Source organism: Drosophila navojoa, chromosome 4 (genome assembly GCF_054131105.1).
Source record: "Drosophila navojoa isolate 15081-1374.11 chromosome 4, UAZ_NAV_1.0, whole genome shotgun sequence".
Classification (NCBI taxonomy): domain Eukaryota; kingdom Metazoa; phylum Arthropoda; class Insecta; order Diptera; family Drosophilidae; genus Drosophila; species Drosophila navojoa.
This window is the reverse complement of record NC_142892.1, coordinates 24,209,983-24,226,070: the sequence shown is the minus strand read 5'-3', so window position 1 is coordinate 24,226,070 and position 16,088 is coordinate 24,209,983. Positions and strand designations below refer to the sequence as shown.

Below are 16,088 nucleotides of genomic sequence, written 5' to 3'. Positions count from 1 at the left end.
AACTCTTTTTGTAGCGCTCGACTTGGGAGAAAGAGAGCAAAAAATGGCAATCCAAACGATATGACAAAACAAATTCCCATATATTCACAACAGCAACATACGCGCACACAGCCACACGCCCACACACACCCAGACACACACACACTTGCACACATGGACATGACACATGACACTAACACACACACACACAGATATGCTAGCAAAAGATATCAGCTACATACATGGCTGCTGTGGCGGCGCTTATATAGACTTATAGTCTCGCATATTGACCGCGACGGGGCAGAGTCCGCGACACCTTCGCAACAACGCGATGGACCGACCTGCTTCCCCTGCATCCCCTTCCTGCCAGCCCCTTCCGACTCCTCCTTTAAATCCGCCAATATAGTCGATTCTCAATTTGGATCCCAGCCTGAATGCGCATTCCATGCGGTCGTCCTAAGTGGGCGGACGAAATAAGGGGGGTTCGACGTTTGGGGATTGATTTTTAACGAGCGACAGCGACAACGCTGCTGGATGGTGGCTAGTGAAACAGTCGATGCGCTATGAATGTTTTGGGCCCTGCGCTTGAATGCGGTGTAAAAAATTATGGAAAAACAATTTTTAATGGACTTAAAATGCTGCAAATGGTCGCCATGTGTCTGCATTAAAGGGTTAAATGCGCATAAAAATGAAGGAAATATTTTGTTCAAATTGCCGCATGGGCTTTTGGCTTTCAAGTGGCCAATTAAACGAGTTAAGTTTTTATTTAAGCCCTTGGCTCATGGCCTGACTTGTGTATGGCACACGAGCATCTACACATAAGGCAGTAAGGTTGATCAAACAACCAATCATGGATACTATTTTGGATGCTAGGCAAGTATATCTTAACTTTGGGCAACAATCTCTCTTGCTGCATGTATCATTCTTTCAGTTTATCATATTCAAATGCTAATCAGTTTCGAATGACGGCAGCTCGACAACGGGCAATGAAAATGCAAATGGCTTAATGGAAGAACACGACCAGGGGCGGAAACAGGGCCAGGCTAAAGCCAACGCCAGCACGAACACCAAACATGACTGCAGCCCAACCAATCAAATCTTAAAATAATACACAAAACACCAGCTAACCACAGACATGGACACGGACACGGACAGAGACACAGATAGAGACATAGATGACACTGAAACAGGGCTCTTGTTTTGTGGGACTTTGCAGGGGCTAAATTTAAATTTTCTGGCTGCAAAGCTACTTTGCGGCTTTAAACAACAGCCAGGCCAGAACAATAATGGCTAAGTACCAAAGTAAACATGGCATAGATGTCGCCGAGAAGGCACAGCCTGGCTGCCCAAAACTTTGACCACTCGAAAGGCAACCGCGTTCTGGTAAACTTTATGCAAAACGCCCGCGGGCAATGCACACATGAAGGACGAGTGGGCAAGGGGCTGAGCCCGAGGGGGAGGGAGGGAGCTTGCTCTATGTGTTAATTTTGTTGAACGTTATTGTAACTTGGCATGCGAGGGCGCAAAGTGGAAAAGTGTTTTAATTGAATTATTTTCATTGTCGCCCAGCCGAAATTTTGCTCTCTATACCAAACAGGAGCTTGGAGTTCGCCACTGCCAAATGCCTTCTGGCATTATTTACTTTTTTTTTCCATTTTTCGCAACAATTTATGTTAACTTTCTCAAAAAAAAAAAAAAAAAAAAAAAAAAAAAAAAAACAACAACAAGTAAGAAAACTATAGTCGAGACTGCTCGACTAGCAGATACTCTGAACCCTCCAGTCTGATATTCTAATCACTCTGCGTTTTTTTAGGCACACATACATACACACGCACGTATTAGAATGCGCTATTAAACGAATATATTTGTTTAATAATTTAATATCTAGACGTCCAATCTTAATGATACTTTCAGAACTTGATCATAATGTTCAAATGTATGTGCATTCCAAAGCACAAGTCTCTACTACTTGAATTACGCCTTTTACAAAGGTGATGGTGAGGGGGTGGATTTAAGGGCGGGGGGTAAATTTTAACAAAAACCGAAATTATATAAAATACACATAAATCTACATTTAAAGTTTATAAGCTCTAGCTCTAAAGATATAGTAGATATAATTAAAAAACTGGCTATTGATAAGGTTTTAAATCGATAATAAATTATCGGGAAAAGTTATCGATTTTTAGTGATTAATGTGATATGCGCGTGATATACACGGACCTAGGAAAAAAATTTCAAGTCTCTAGCTCTTATGTCTTCTGAGATGTACAAGTTCATACATACCGACGGACGGACAGACAGACGGACAGGTCCAAATCGACTCAGCTCGTCGCCCTGATCAAGAATATATAAAACCATTATACCCTTATTTCCCATTTTCAATGGGCTCAGCGCATAATAATAATAATAATAATAATAATAATAACAATACCCTGATTTCCCATTTTCAATGAGTTCAGGTCCTTAAAACAAGTAAGAACGTTTGTTCTAAGACTGTAGACTTTTCAGTTTTTCTCGATTTGCCACGCCCCGACTGGGCACAGACACTTCATTTTTGGCCAGCTCATAGAACAAGCTAACGAAGCATCTTTGTGCAAACACACTGATCGACCCGTAGAGATACCTCGTGTATTTTATGAAAACTGAATTGCTCTCTCTTGCTCCACCACACGAGTTTGTATGTTGCATATGCAAATGTGTTTATACCCCCTTTAGCGCACTTTTAATGGGTAGATGTGAGAGAAATAAAGAAAAAGTAAAGGAAAATGAACACGAAAGTTAAATGAGTTAAGCGAGCAATTTTATGAGCTTGTCGAAAGTTTTACAAATGTCCCACAATAAAACAAGGGGTCCAATTGTTTGGGTTGCTCCGACCCGTTTCCCGCTTACCACGTGCCGGCTACCGTTAGCACTGACGTTACCATTCGGCACAACCCCGAGGGCCTTGCACCTCTCACCTGGCATTTGTACGTGAGTTTTACTTGTCTAATTGTTTGAAAATGCAATTTGTATAGCCAAAGGTGAGCGAATGCCGCATGCACAATCAATGGATTCGCACGTCTCTCTCTGTACCTCCTTCCTACCACACTCTACAGACAAAAATTCCACTATGTAAAGTGAATATTTTATTATAGTTTTATAATAGTCTCTCTTGAGGAAAAATATATACTTTTGGATACACAAATGTATATGTAAATAACATTAATATAATAAACAACATATATTGCGAGCTTGTAACATGAATGTTAGTAAATAATATTAAAATATTTTTTAGCAAGTCAATCGGGCCTTTCTGCTTTACTGATAGTTTAAGACGTTGATTTATCATTGACATCTACTTGTTGGACAGTAATTATGCAAAAATCCACGTATAAAATTACAAACAAAACTAATTCAATATATTAAATATATACTAAAACTTTTAGCCAAGTTTAAAAAAAATTTTTGTCCGCATTGAAATTTAATTATGTATATCAACAGAGATGCAATTACACAATTGCAATAACTTTGCAGGCCATAAATAAGTTATATATATATATACATATATATATATATATACATATATATATATACATATATATATATATATATATATATATATATATATATATATATATATATATATATATATATATATATATATATATATATATATATATACAGATATATATATACACTATAATCCCCTGCACATTCTTATCGCATCAGCCAAAAACATTTTCAATTTCAATAGGCTAACGAGTTGTTTTTTTTATATTTCTATCAGCCAAAGAGCAAAGCGTGTAAAAATTGTTCGCCAAAAAGAGCTAAAATGAAAATGGAAATTGCCAAAAAGCGGTCAAAAGAGCAGGAGCAGCAGCCACAACAACAGCATCAGCTATAGCTTCAGCAAGGAAATAAGCCATTCACACTTTCGACTATGTATATATGTGGGTGTATGTGTGAATTCTAATTCAAAGGCCAAACAGCAGCCACAATAGCAACACATCGCCCCGTCCAAGGCAACCCAATCAAAAATGGCAACTGGTTGGCAGGTGCAGGCAGGAGTTGGCGCTGGAGGAGGGGCTACAGCGGAGGACGATGTGCAAAATGTTCTTAATTCTCAATTCATATGCAAATTTATTTTATCGTTAGCCCTGCTGCTGTTGCTCCTGCTACTGCTCCCGCTGTTCCTGCTGCTGCTGCTGCTGCTGCCTGCAACAACAATGAAGGATTGTGGCTGCCAGCCTGACTGACTCACTGGGCAAAGTGGAAATCATCCATTCACACACTTGCACACCCACACACCCACTCACCCACACACACACACGCACTTGTGCATGGGGCTTGACTTTTGTGGTTCAGTTTGGCTTGACTGGGGGAATGCAGTCTATGGGGATTGCTTAAATAGAAGTGGGGCTGGTGGAGGCTGCCAAGTCGTTATTACTTGTAACTGTGCCGTTTTCTGGCTCTGCTAATGCGTGGCCTTTCAGCTTTGTAATTGATCGCACACATTAAAAATTGCATAGCCATTGAAAAAGTGCCTAAACGGTACCATTTTATGTGGGCAAACAATAATTGCATAGAGAAACCCTCATTTTCTCTTCTTCACTTTCTTTTCTGCTTCCTGCTTCCTACTCGCTTTTTGCTTCGTGCTTTGGCGTTTATTGCCTCACTTAGTTAGTTATGGTGCGTATTGTCAGTGCCATTCAGCCCGTCGCTTAGTTGTCGCCATCATCAACACTTGGCCATAATTAAAAGCTCACGCAACATTTGCTGCCACATCTTGGCTTGTCACTAATTGCTGGCCCAGACTTCTTTCATGGTGCAAATAACGATTATGGCCAGAATCTGGCTTCTGCCTGGCTGGTTCACTGGCTGGCTGTCAGGCTGGCTGGCTGTTGGACTACATAGCTAGACACTTATTCGAGCACAAAGGCTGGCATTGCCAAGTGCCAATTAGCAAGCAAAATAGATTGTAAATTTTAATGACATACACGGGCCGTGCAAGTGGACAGCGCTCAGCCTTTACTTTGCTGTACTTTACTTTTGCTTCACTCGCCTTTTTGCCAACTCTCTCTATGTCTCTCTTGCTGGCCACTTTGAAAAGAAAACTCCTTTGGCAGCGCCTTGCAAGAAGTCAAAGGCGTTGACCGCTTGCTGCATCATTGAATATAGAATACACTGACAGAGTGTATCTGTGTCCGCAGTGGGGATAGCCTTATGCATCTGGCTCTGCGTTTGAGGCTTTATGTGTCTGTTTGTGTCCACTTCAATTAGAAAGACTTTCACCCGTTGCAAAAAAGAGACTAAAAGACTTGAAAAACACTTCCGGTTTCTTTTTTCCATGCTTCTATTTCCTTACGTTTCTTTTTTCCGTTACTCATACTTTACTTTATTATACCCTGAACCCATTGAAAATGGGAAATCAGGGTATAATGGTTTTGTTGAAATGTATGTAACAGGCGGAAGGAGGCGTGGCAGACCCCACAAAGTATATATATTCTTGATCAGGGCGACGAGTTGAGTCGATTTGGCCCTGTCCGTCTGTCTGTCTGTCCGTCCGTCCGTCCGTCCGTTTGTCCGTATGTATGAACGCGTCGATCTCAGAAGATATAAGAGCTAGAGACTTCAACTTTTTTTAAAAATGTCCGTATATATCGCGCGCATATCGAGTTTATCACTAAAAAACGATAACTCATTCCGATATTTTTTTATCGATTAAAAACCGTATCGAAAGTCAGTTAAAAAATTATATCTCCTACATCATTATAGCTAGAGTGTCAAAATTTTAAATATATATTAAGACGTATTTTGTACAATTTCGGTTTTTGTTAAAATTTACCCCCCGCCCCTATATCCACCCCCTCACCCTCATCTTTGTAGAGGTCAAATACTAGTACTACTTGTAGAGGTCAAATACTAGAGACTTGAGTTTCGGTATACACATACATTTATACATCGATACATATACATGATAACGTTCTGAAAGTTTCATTACGATCGTACGTCTAGAAATTAAATTATTCAACAAATAAGTTCTCATAATATCGCCAACACTGCAGCGCAACCCAAGCGCAATCGCCTGTATTGCGTGTGTGTGTGTGTGTGCGTGTGTTTGTTTGTATGTGTATGTGTGTGTGTGCGCGCGTGTGTATGTGCGAATTATTATTGAAATATCAGTTGCTCGAAGGGTTCAGGGGATCTCGTAGTCGAGCAGTCTCGACTAGAGCTTTCTTACTTGTTTTTGTATACGCTTTGGTAAACGTTTGCAATTACTTTGAAATTGCGCAGACGTGCGGACCCCGTCAGAGTCAGAGCTCGAAAAATGCTGTCTACCTTCGGCATGAGGACACAAGCAGCGGCCATTGTAGCTCAACATGACTTCCGCTTCCGCTTCGTGGGTATCCCTGTGTGAGTGTGTGTGTGACTGCAAAGTGAAATCTATTCAAAGCCTTATATGAGCTGCTCCTTGATTGCCTTTTTTCGTCATCGACATCAGCGCCTTCAGCAGCCCCATTTTTATACCCATTTGTCTTCTCGTTCTCAATTCCATCATCCCAATTGCTGTCCAATCGCTTGGCCAGCCGAGTCGCCATGTCCTGCGTTAGGCAAACTTGAAACCTTTTCTAGGGTGTCACTCGGCCCATACGCATTGTCAACATTCATATCGATCTCGTCGGCGATGCCGAACCAAAAGCCAAATACAACAGAAATAAATTAGGGCATTTCCATTAAATAGGTCTGCTAAGAAAAGTCTGGCCATTAAAGAGCTGATATTAAGATTATTTTTTATACCCTGAACCCATTGGAAATGGGAAATCAGGGTATAATGGTTTTGTTAAAAGTATGTAACAGGCAGAAGGAGGCGTGGCAGACCCCACAAAGTATATATATTCTTAATCACGGCGACGAGCTGAGTCGATTTGGCCCTGTCCGTCTGTCTGTCCGTCCGTCCGTATGTATGAACGCGTCGATTTCAGAAGATACAAGAGCTAGAGACTTCAATTTTTTTTTAAATGTCCATATATATCACGCGCATATCGAGTTTATCACTAAAAAACGATAACTCATTCCGATACTTTTTTATCGATAAAAAACCTTATCGAAGATCACTTAAAAAATTATATCTCCTACATCTTTCAAGCTAGAGTCTCCAAATTTAAAATGTATATTAATATGCATTTTAGACAATTTCGGTTTTTGTTAAAATTTACCCCCCACCCCTAAATCCACCCCCTCACCCTCATCTTTGTAAAAGCCGTATATCAAATACTAGAGACTTGAGCTTCGGTATACACATACATTTTAACATTATGATTACGTTCTGAAAGTTTCATTACGATCGTACGTCTAGAAATTAAATTATTCAACAAATAAGTTCTCATAATATTGCCACACTGCAGCGCAACCCAAGCGCAATCGCCTGTATATGTGAGTGTGTGTATGCGTGTGTTTGTTTGTATGTGTATGTGTGTGCGTGTGTTTGTTTGTATGCGTGTGTGTGTGCTAATTATTATTGAAATATCAGTTGCTTTTAGGGTTCAGGGGATCTCGTAGTCGAGCAGTCTCGACTAGAGCTTTCTTTCTTGTTCTTCTTAAATACATACATTATGCTTTGAATAACTTCTCTTGTAATTGGACATTCGGGACTATATGCGAAACTGTAGCCCTAAAGATATACGGGATATAGTTTTATAGCTGACTAATAACTCTTTTGTTTATCTAACTTCTAAGATTAACGCATTTATATCTACGGACAGACGTTCGGAAGGACAGACGGACAGACCGAAGGGCAGGTCTAGGTCTAGTAATGGATAAACAATATGAAGAGCATACATATATGTACTAAGAGGTTTGCAACGTCTCCTTCCAAAACTCTTCCCATTTTTGATGAGCTCAGAGTATAAATAAAATACGTAAGACATATAGAACTACTCAACTATAAATTCAAATACAAGCTCGACAAATAAATATATAAATACCATATATTCTCTCTGAAATTTTCGTAATTATATGGTCAAAATGTGTGTACATTCCAAAGCACAAGTCTCTAGTACTTGAAATACGTTTTTTACAAATTGGGGGCGAAGGGGGCGTGGAATCCAAAATCTGTTGATTGCAAAATGTTTGTATTCATCATATGTATATACACAGTAAATCTGAATTCTCCACGTCTAATAGTACTCCGATGAGGCTCAAAAAACAAAATCAATTTTTCGATTATTCTCGATAAAAAAGTTATCGGATGAGTTATCGAAAAAATAAAGCAAACTCGTACTGCGTATCGTATACACGAGTATGCACAGCTCTCTAGCTCTTATATCTTCTGAGATCTCGGCGTTCATACGGACGGACGGATAGACGGACAGGGCTATATCGACTTAGCTCATCGTGCTGATCAAGAATATATATACTTTATGGGGTCTGCGATGATTCCTTCTGCCTGTTACATACTTTTTCACAAAAACATTATACCCTGATTTCCCATTTTCAATGGGTTCAGGGTATAAAAACGCAAACAATCGGATGCAACCAACTGCATAATGTTCGTTCATTTAAAAAAAAAATTTTGATTCGGAAATTAATGTAACACCCGTCAGCCTATAGTTGATCCAATCTCTAATGTAAAGTAGTTAATTCTTTAGACTTTGTATGTAGAGAGGCACACTCGACTTTCCGCTATTTTTGTTCGTGCCTAGTATTTTGACAAAATCAATAGACTCCATTTGGTTGGCGAGCGAGTATAAATGTCGCAATTGTTAGCCGGAAGTAAAGCACATGCAATTATGTATGCTTATTGTGGTGCATCCTGCAGGAAAGCCCCAAACAAGACCCAAACTCTGTATTGGGCTCATTAGAAAAGTTGTCTGGTCATAGGGGCAGAACCCAACATTGACCATAAAATAAATTGAAGTTGCAACAAAAACACAAAACACAAAACTTTGCCCCAAAACGAACACAGAACAGAACAGAAACACACAAATGCAGCGTGACACTGAGCAGGACAGCTGAAATGGGTTGCCGGAACACTGGACATATGTCAATGCGAGGGGCGCCGACCGATTCCACTGGGCAAAGGCGAGCCGATAAGAACAACCAACCAACGGCGATAGTGTCACAAAACAAATACGTTGCCTAAAAGCCGCAAAACCAACAAAAGCAGCAAACTGCACACGACACGGCAGCACATACAACAACAACAGCAGCAACAACAGCAACATCAACATGTGACCACTAATGTTAGCCCGCACACAAATAAATAGGCAGCGCAGCAGATAAAGAAAGAGACCAATCGAGATGGCGAGGGTTAAAGTATGATGCGGTTAAAAAATTTACATGTACATTTCAGCTTTAACTCTCATATTTTACACAGTTTGCTTTAAATTCTCAAATTTAAGAATTGGCAGTCGGAAAAGCGCGTTTTTAAAATGAACCGACGAACCCATTCTTATAGTCTTTGGAAGAAGCGTATTTTAAGCCTATGCAGCAATGCCCATAATGGCCAGTGCTATCCTTTTCACGCTAGAGACTACCTACATTATGTATTATAACCACAAATTCAACATTCGCATCCTCTACAGATCTATATTCAATAACTAATTTTATAAAAAACTTCTTTTTAAACCATGTCTCTCGAACAAAGCATTTAAAGCAATAGCAACATCAACATGTGACCACTAATGTTAGCCCGCACACAAATAAATAGGCAGCGCAGCAGATAAAGAAAGAGACCAATCGAGATGGCGAGGGTTAAAGTATGATGCGGTTAAAAAATTTACATGTACATTTCAGCTTTAACTCTCATATTTTACACAGTTTGCTTTAAATTCTCAAATTTAAGAATTGGCAGTCGGAAAAGCGCGTTTTTAAAATGAACCGACGAACCCATTCTTATAGTCTTTGGAAGAAGCGTATGGCCAGTGCTATCCTTTTCACGCTAGAGACTACCTACATTATGTATTATAACCACAAATTCAACATTCGCATCCTCTACAGATCTATATTCAATAACTAATTTTATAAAAAACTTCTTTTTAAACCATGTCTCTCGAACAAAGCATTTAAAGCAATAGATGTGTATTCGTAATTAAAAAAAGCTTTTTACACACATTGACCGTATGTACACATCCGTCCGTGTAGCTGTCCGCAATAAGGTATTTACTGCATTGAAGCGAAAAACATGAAACATTGGGAATGAATGTATATATACTCGAGAAATACTAAATCTAATATATTGGGGGTATATTATTTGTTTTATTATTTACAACGCAAATAACCTTGTATCAATTGAAATTGTATGATGGAAAGCATATATTCGATATTTTTTATACCCTGAACCCATTGAAAATGGGAAATCAGGGTATAATGGTTTTGTTAAAATGTATGTAACAGGCAGAAGGAGGCGTGGCAGACCCCACAAAGTATATATATTCTTGATCAGGGCGACGAGTTGAGTCGATTTGGCCCTGTCCGTCTGTCCGTCCGTCCGTCCGTCCGTCCGTCCGTCTGTCCGTATGTATGAACGCGTCGATTTCAGAAGATATAAGAGCTAGAGACTTAAACTTTTTTTTAAAATGTCCGTATATATCACGCGCAGATCGAGTTTATCACTAAAAAACGATAACTCATTCCGATATTTTTTTATCGATAAAAAACCTTATCGAAGATCACTTAAATAATTATATCTCCTACATCTTTCAAGCTAGAGTCTCCAAATTTAAAATGCATATAAAGATGTATTTTATACAATTTCGGTTTTTGTTAAAATTTACGCCCCACCCCTAAATCCACCCCCTCACCCTCAACTTTGTAAAAGTCGTATATCAAATACTAGTGACTTGTGCTTCGGTATACACATACATTTGAACATTATGATTACGTTCTGAAAGTTTTATTTCGATCGTACGTCTAGAAATTAAATTATTCAACAAATAAGTTCTGATTATATTGCCAACACTGCAGCGCAACCCAAGCGCAATCGCCTGTATATGTGCTCGTGTGTGTGTGTGCTTGTGTTTGTTTGCTGCCTGTGTGCGTGTGTGCTTGTGTTTGTTTGTTTGCGTATGTGTGTGTGCGTGTGTATGTGCGAATTATTATTGAAATATCAGTTGCTCGAAGGGTTCAGGGGATCTCGTAGTCGAGCAGTCTCGACTAGAGCTTTCTTACTTGTTATATATTTATCTTTGTTTATTTATTTATTTAAATCAACTAAATTGTATCCAAATAGAATAAATCACAGATGAAGAATAGGTCGTCCTCTATGCACATTACTTAAATAAGTATTGAACAAATGGTAACACCCGAGTGCAACATCCATCTTCATGTTTGTACAACTGTTGTGAGATCTAAAAATTTAACAATAATCATAGTTATCATTGCCCTTATTAGCATCACTGTTGATCTGATCCAATCGGTAAACGGACTGTGACGTTCTTATACGTCTTCGTGGACGAGCCCAAGCCCCAGTTGCCAGTACTTAATTTTATATTACCTCTAATAAATAATTCATACATCTAGTAATACGCACAAAATGTCATTACCTACTTGAGCATCTTCGTTTAAAACTCTCGATTTATCAGTGCAACCGCCTAAGGCTCTCAGAGCATAAGTCTGAAATTAAATTGAAGCCAATAACTTTGCTTCAAACCTTTTCCCGAGTTTCTTCCTTCAATTGCCGAGTTATTGATCTGTATAAATAGCTAAAATAACGAATGAGGCTGGTGAGTGGCGAGTGACGAGGACTCAGCACTTTAATGTCATTGCCTATTTTGAGGCGCACACAATTTTTGAAGTGCTACGTAAATATTTTCTAATAAATTTTGTGCTCCCGTTGGGGGACGACCCGCAGCCCTGCAAAGATTTCATTACGTCGCACTCGAGGGCTTCTGAGCCTGGCTCGCTCTCGGGTAAAGTAGAGTGGAGACCCGTCCACGTAATGAAAATTCTTGCTATGTAATTAGCAATGCAGCTGAGCAGGAGGTGAGGCCTTGAGCATTTAAGTGTGTTTTTAATACGCATCAACTGAATGCCGGATGTTGGACTGCAGAGATGTCGGAGCTGACACTCCATTCGCACTTAACGTATGCAAATGTGCATTTGAAATGGGTTTATATAGCCGTAGTACGTGGCCAGCCATTAGTCGCAATGGGCCTTGAGTTGTAATTGAAGCAAATGCTGTAGCTGCCGTAGCAGCAGCTCATAATGATTGTAATAGTTAATAAGCCCCAAATATGTCAGAGTATGCAGCACTGCGGCTGTCCAGGAGCAGCTGCGACACTTGCCAACAGTTCAACTCATTGTCTGCATTCAAATTATTTACACATTATCTGCAGAAGGCAGCCAAAAGGATGGCGCTGTCCCCCAAAGGACACACACAGAGACAGAGACAGAGACAGAGAGAGGGAGAGGGAGTGAGAAATAATACTCATAGAAAGACAGAGCACTGTTATTTTAATAGTTTAAGTAACCATAATATGTTGAGTACTTTTTAATAAACTTGAAACATAAGCAAATGTTTTGTTTGCGCACGAACTGGGGAGGACTCGGGGGACCCTGAAGACTCTGTGCACCGGCAGTTAGAAAGCAAAGAAACTACAACTACAACAAGAAGCGCCAAGATTTATGCAAACCAAAATGCTGCCAAAAATTACAATTTAATGGAGTAGACACCGAGACCAAGGTCTATTCCGTGTTGTATATGCGGCACATAATGAGCAGCGGCCAACTTGGAGCCAAACTTGCAGCCCCAACACAAAGACAAGAAAAGAAAGGGATCGGAGAGGCGACAGGGCGGGAGGGGGGCTGAGCGGTTGCAACAGTAGTCGTCGAGTGGCCAACTCGCAGTGTAAGCAAAAGTAACTTCTCTAATTTGGTAGGAAATATGAAGCCATTAAAGCTGCAGCAGACATGGCGAATGGCAACATCTTGACTGCGCCACAGAGTCAGAGTCACACTCATACTCACTCACACACACACAAACACAGACACGAGCAGGCATACACAGAACCTCGGGCCATGTGGCACCCAGCAAAAGTTGTCCTCTAGAGAGTGTGAAAATAAATTCTGAATAAGGTGGAGATGCCAACTGCTTTGCATGTTTCGCCTCGTTTCCAACGTCAGGGCGCCCGAAACGCTAGAAACATCTGTTGCATTTTTTTCCATTTCTACCCATTAAAATTAGCTGTGATAGGGTAAGCTAAGCCAAAGGAGCACATGTCTCCACCATACTTTCAGATTTGAATCCAAGATTTTGGAAAAATGATCATGTTTGTTTTGTATAAAATTAAAAAGGATATTACATATTCAATTGAAAGGCGAATCAATTGATTCTAATATGATTACTACATTTTATTAATATACTCTTCGATTCAAACAAAATGTTACATATATTTATCATTTAATATAGAAAGATAACTTTTTGCTGTTATTATACCCTGACCCCATTGAACATGGGAAATCAGGGTATAATGTTTTTGTGAAAAAGTATGTAACAGGCAGAAAGAATCATCGCAGACCCCACAAAGTATATATATTGATCAGCACGACGAGATGAGTCGATATCGCCATGTCCGTCTGTCCCCCCGTCCGTCCATCTGTCCGTCTGTCCGTATGAACACCGAGATCTCAGAAATAATAACAGCTAGAGAGCTGAAACCTTGTGTGCATACTCGATAACTCATCCGATAACTTTTATATCGAGAATAATCGAAAAATTGATTTTTATTTTCTAGCCTCATTGGATTTACCGTATATATACAAATGATGAATACAAGCATTTTGTAATCAACAGATTTTGGATACCACGCCCCATTCGCCCCCAATTTGTAAAAAAACGTTTTTCAAGTACTAGAGACTTGTGCTTTGGAATGTTCACACATTTTGACCATATGATTACGCTCGGAAAATTTCATTAAGATTGTATTTCTACAAAAGAAGGTATTCATCAAATAAATTCTCATGCTATTGCCCACTGCAGCGCAGCCCAAGCGCAGTCCCTGCTTACTGCGCAGTTAGCAGAGCGCGGGCTTATGCATGCGTGTCGCTGCATGTGTATGTGTGTATGCATAAAAAGAGTGTAGAATGGAGGGTTCAGGGTATCTCCTAGTCGAGCAGTCTCGACTAGAGCCTTCTTACTTGTGTTTGTAGTGCTGTTAAGCGATAGCAAAGACAAGAAATCCAACTTTTCTATATACAGGATATCTACTAGCCTAGCAAGTTAAACTCTGCAATCCCATGACAAACCATTTTGCCCACTATCGGCTAAGAGTGTTATCTTAAGTAAACATAAAAGTACATATATAACTCACATATATAATTGACGACATAAATGGAAAGATCTAAAAATTTTTGCATATTTGTCTTGCACCGACTAGAAATTTACAAGCCGACTAGATAATTACAAGCCATCGAAGCACAAAGACTTTGGCGGATTGTTAAAATTATTGCTAAGCAGCTCGATAAATATTCTATACAAAATAATAGCACTGCTTTGTATCATTCACTTCTATGACTCTCTAGTCGATTTAGGATAGTTCATTATAGAGCATATAGTAGTCTGGCACCAACAATTCATGTTTACAGAAAGTTCTTCAGCACACTCACATTACATAGACAATATAAAAATAGGAACAGCCAGAATACTCTGCACATACATATATTTAATTGCCAACTTTCAAGGGACATCCAGCGAGAAAAATGACCATTGCTAAGGCTGGATGCCCGTCCGGAAGTGAGCAAGTCCGTATCCGACTGCCATCACATACAGTGGCCATGGACTGCACTTAATCACTGCTACGAGCAGCTGTGCAGCTCGAGCTGGCCCTGTGCCTTGTGGTTAGAGTTGAGAGTGGGTCTGTTTTTTACAACGTTATTTTATAGAAATTTATTGCTTTGCAAAAATAAGACACCTGCATGGTTCATTTCAATTTTCCACACACATTTCAATTTGATATCTCATAGCACTTGAAATGATTTATACTAAATAGAATAAAAGGGACTCTAATTAATGAACAATCTATGGAAACGCAGCACCCAGATGGAAGTTTACATTACCTTCTTAATCAACATAAATTTCTATAGACTGACAAGATAATAGTTGGCTAAAGCAACTATATAAATTCTTTCTTGGCAGCTATAAATGTACAATAAACAGATGCTTTAGTTAAATAGTTTCAATTTAAAATTTAATATATTCCATTTTATATTATTTCAGATTTCTCAATTTTTAGCGCTATATGTAATGTATCTCATAAGAGCAAATGGAAGCTGTTAGATTTTTTTTTGTATACCCTGAACCCATTGAAAATGGGAAATCAGGGTAACTATTATTGAAATATCAGTTGCTTGTGGGGTTCAGGGGATCTCGTAGTCGAGCAGTCTCGACTAGAGCTTTCTTACTTGTTTATAAATGAATTGATTACTGCTATAATTATGATCACAAATATAAAAAGAAATTTTAAAATATTGTAAATAAAAACTTAAACTTATTAATATTTACTCATTTTATCGAATAGAGCTTCCAGATGTAAAACTATATAGTATACAGCTTAAATCGATTTGACATCACTTATCTAGCATCTTTTCAAAAATGGCTAAAAATACATTTCCCGATTTGGCTCGACCCTAGTAAGCATCTTTCGAACATCTTGATAATGCCAAAGACAAGGGTACACCAAAATATATATTTAAAATTTCTAATCTATAGCTTCATTTAGGCAAAATGCTTTCATCTATATATGCTCCTTTCAGTTTCGTAAATGAGTATTTAAATATGCAAATAAATAAAAACGAAGTTCCTCTCCAGTTATTAAATAATATAGTGTAAGTCAATTAAAAAAAAACAAGAAAGAAAGCTCTAGTCGAGAGTGCTCGACTACGAGATCCCCTGAACCCTACAAGCAACTGATATTTCAATAATAATTAGCACACACACACGCATACAAACAAACACACGCACACACACACGCATACAAACAAACACACGCATACACACACACTCACATACATATACAGGCGATTGCGCTTGGGTTGCGCTGCAGTGTGGCAATATTATGAGAACTTATTTGTTGAATAATTTAATTTCTAGACGTACGATCGTAATGAAACTTTCAGAACGTAATCATAATGTT

General features: G+C 39.0%; 1 long non-coding RNA gene across 1 annotated transcript in view; it reads right to left on the bottom strand.

The window, feature by feature from the left end:
* Positions 1–10,279: 10,279 nt before the first annotated feature.
* The window catches only part of LOC149091532 (uncharacterized), a 62,115-nt gene continuing 56,306 nt past the window's right edge, over positions 10,280–16,088 (bottom strand). The window contains exon 2 of the long non-coding RNA XR_016196627.1: positions 10,280–10,523. This is a non-coding gene — a long non-coding RNA (uncharacterized LOC149091532). The remainder of the gene's footprint in view (positions 10,524–16,088) is intronic.